Genomic DNA, 3,577 nt, shown 5'->3' with positions numbered 1-3,577 from the left:
CACATTCCTGATGAGTGATTTTCTGTGACCGTACTTCAGACGACCCTCTGCCCAAATAAATCACGCAACAAGAGACGATAAGAAAACATTTATGCAGGAAAAAGACACAAGAAAAAAAAAAGACATCATTAGTGAGGAGATTTTCCTCTGAGTATCTCCCACGCTCCAGCAAGAGCAGGAAACACTTGGTGTGTGGGACACGATGATGTGTACAATCCAGTCTGAGGGTCAGTCTCACATGTCAAACAAATAAACCTTTTTGAAAATCTGCTGAGAATATCTTTTTTTAATAAATGAAATGCATCTTATTCCAGTGTTTTTCCTACACTGTAAAACATTTCCAGAAACGTACTGCAAACTAGAGCCGCCAATACTGTCCTGTTCCATTCTGTGTAATCTTACGTATGATAGTACCCATATCAGGACTCAGAGACTGCTGACCGTTTAAGTTCTACTTTCTTCAAAAGCAGCTGAACTTGTTTTTATTCTGACCGACACTTTGATCATATTTTCATGCTTGTGGTCTCCCATGAGTTCATATTTTACTACAATCTCTCCACAAACTACGTATATACTTGACTCAAACTGTTGATTAGATGCTGTAACCTCCACCCTCCTTTGTCAGAGGGAACTGAGCAGCTCATCAGTCAAAATGCAACCCAACTCTTTCCTCCAGTATTATATCCGTCTCCATCTCATATCAGCCACCTCCTCCTCTGCCTACTTAATCCACCTTCTGGATCTTCTCCATGTCTTAAAGGCTTCTCAGTCTATCTCCTCACTCGTATGTGCTGTGATGTCACCTCCCGTGAGTCGCCAAATTCTAATGAAGAAATTCAAAGCACATTCTTAGTCAAATTGTAGCATCAGTTCCACCTCAGGCACAAGACCAGACCCCCCAAAAAACCATGTTGTTGTTCCTCTTTGTCCCCAGACCTGTTCATTGAGAGGTTTTGTATGACGGGAGGAAGCAGTCCCATTGGCTATCTGAAGGCGTGGCACACCAACCTCTACCTGTCCGCTGATGCTGACAAGGTCAGAGAGGCGCTGGCTGAAGGTGAACACACTCAAGACCAGATTTAAATGTAAAACCTGACAGTTAAGGAACTATATTTGTAATAAAACGTAATAAACGACACAAGTTAACTAGTTGGTTGACTGCATGTGTACAAACACACACACACACATATACACTCAACAAAAATATAAACGCAACACTTTGGTTTTGCTCCCATTTTGTATGAGATGAACTCAAAGATCTAAAACTTTTTCCACATACACAATATCACCATTGTGGAAAAACTCACGCATGCGCAAGAGGGTTCAAGCATGTCTGACGTAAAAACATATGAATGAAATCCATATAGTTTTTGAAAAAAAATAAAAAGGACCTATACTTTATTGACAGCCCTCGTATATTCATACACACCATGCATCCAGAAAGTATTCACAGCGCTTCATTTTTTCCACATTTTGTTATGCTGCAACCTTATTCCAAAATGGACTAAATTAATTTTTCCCCTCAAAATTCTATTCACCCAATAATGACAACATTATGGGGTGTTGTGAATAGCCTTTTGCAGCATGGCTAGAAGACTTAAGAATAAAGAAGAGAAACCAGTGTTTACTCCTCTTTATAACAGTCTACTATTTGCTAGTTCAGGCGAAGAAATTCTAGAACCCTCATGTATATGAAATGGAACGTTATAAATGTTGTTTATCACAAGAAAAGGTAAGGGATCGTGAATCTCCATCGCCAAAGGAGCACAAATGTGAAAGGAAGCAAAATCGTGCCCAGCAACAGCATAATTGTAATTTAACCTTTATTTAACCAAGTTAGTCCCATTGAGGTCGAGATCTCTTTTGCAAGGGAGACCTGGACAATTATAGTTTCCAGTTCACCTAACCTTCATGTCTTTAAATGTGGGAGGAAACCTCATCACTAGGTGACACTAGATCAATAGCTTTGAACATAAAATTCATAAAATCATTTTTTCCTGAGTGAGCTCATCAATGAATCATTTATAATAACAGTAAAAGTCTGAAGAAAGCCAGCAAGCTGAGAATGTGGCCTTCTGAGTGAATTATTACAGTTTGTTTATTAACTATTCTGATTTGTTCTCTTTGTTAATTGCAAATCAATAAACAGACTAAGAGCAATGCAGTCAGAAACAAATTAAAGATTACATTTAACTGACAAAACTCATATGAGTTTTTTGTTTTGGAGATTGCACGACCACCAAATGCCTTTAATTGAAATACTTCAGTTGTTGCATCGTCTTTGTTGAACGTTGTGAAATTTTTCTATTTTAAAAACTCTGCTTTTGTGTTCAGGGATCGCAGCAGCCACCATGTTCATGCCGGGAAAACTGACAGAAGTGTCACAGTCGCAGCTGAGGGTAGCGTTTGACGGCGACGCCGTCCTCTTCTCCGATGAGTCAGAGCGGATCTACAAGGCCCACGGGTTGGACAAGTTCTTTGAACACGAAAGAAAACGAGGACACGCTGCTCGACCACGTTTGTATAAATCACTTGAAGGTTATGTGTTCATATTCTTTTTAACAACAGCAAATACATCACCTGGCATTTCTCCTGATCTCTTCAGGGTCCCCTGAAGGGGTTTCTGGAAGTACTGGGACACCTCCAGAAGAAGTTTTACGCTAAAGGCCAGCGTCTGGACTGCCCCATCAGGACGTATTTAGTAACAGCTCGTAGTGCTGCCAGCTCTGGGATCGGGCGCTGAAGACTCTCCGGGCATGGGGATTGGAAATTGATGAGGCCTTATTCCTTGCAGGGGCACCAAAGGGCCCAATGTTGGAGAAGATCAGGCCACACATCTACTTTGATGATCAGATGTTTCATGTGGAGGGAGCAGCAGAGATGGGCACGATTGCTGCCCATGTGCCATATGGCATCGCACAAAATCATACCACAAAGAAAACCACTGTGAGAAAATAAGACCTCTGGATGGAAGTAGACCAGTAGTTGAGGGCGTATATGGAAAAATGCCTTAAAATTCACTGTCATGTATGTGGGGTTGAGATGTCACGAGAACAAGTACTTTGGTATCAAGTCAATACCAAAACTGTGAAAAACAGAAAAACAACTCCTGCTTCAGCAGCAACACCTTCAATCCGACTTGTAAGAGACAAAGTACTTTTCATCTGAAGCAGATATAGAGTAATAATTGTTTCATAAAAGCCATTTGTAAATGTGCAATCATGCATTTCAAACCAAAGGGCACCTCACATTTACCAAAACATGGAGAAGATGATCCAGATCTGTCTGAAGATCAGGTGTTAATGAGGTGTCACCCTCTAAGCCTTGGTGGATAAGCAGTTTGTGTTCTTGTTTCCCGAGCAGAAGGGTAAGACCACCCTCTGACCGTTCTCCAGTGGAGAGTAATGTGGTGTTGCACCAGGAAGGGCATCCGGCGTTAAAAGAAATCAACATGCAACTACATCTGGATCAAACCAAATGACGTGAAACAGGGAGAAGCTGAAGGAGCTAACTTACTCTATTAACCGTGTAGGCTAATGTAATGTAATCAAGTATAATGTTTGCACTTGATCAAAAC

The 3,577-nt window shown here is 40.9% G+C and overlaps 1 pseudogene; it reads left to right on the top strand.

Annotated features, from left to right (window-relative positions):
* Nucleotides 1-652: 652 nt before the first annotated feature.
* On the top strand, nucleotides 653-2,992 carry LOC117501529 (annotated as a pseudogene).
* The last annotated feature ends 585 nt before the right edge of the window (nucleotides 2,993-3,577 follow it).

This window comes from Thalassophryne amazonica, chromosome 20 (genome assembly GCF_902500255.1).
Source record: "Thalassophryne amazonica chromosome 20, fThaAma1.1, whole genome shotgun sequence".
In the NCBI taxonomy this organism is placed as follows: Eukaryota; Metazoa; Chordata; class Actinopteri; order Batrachoidiformes; family Batrachoididae; genus Thalassophryne; species Thalassophryne amazonica.
This window is presented reverse-complemented; position numbering and strand designations above follow the sequence as displayed.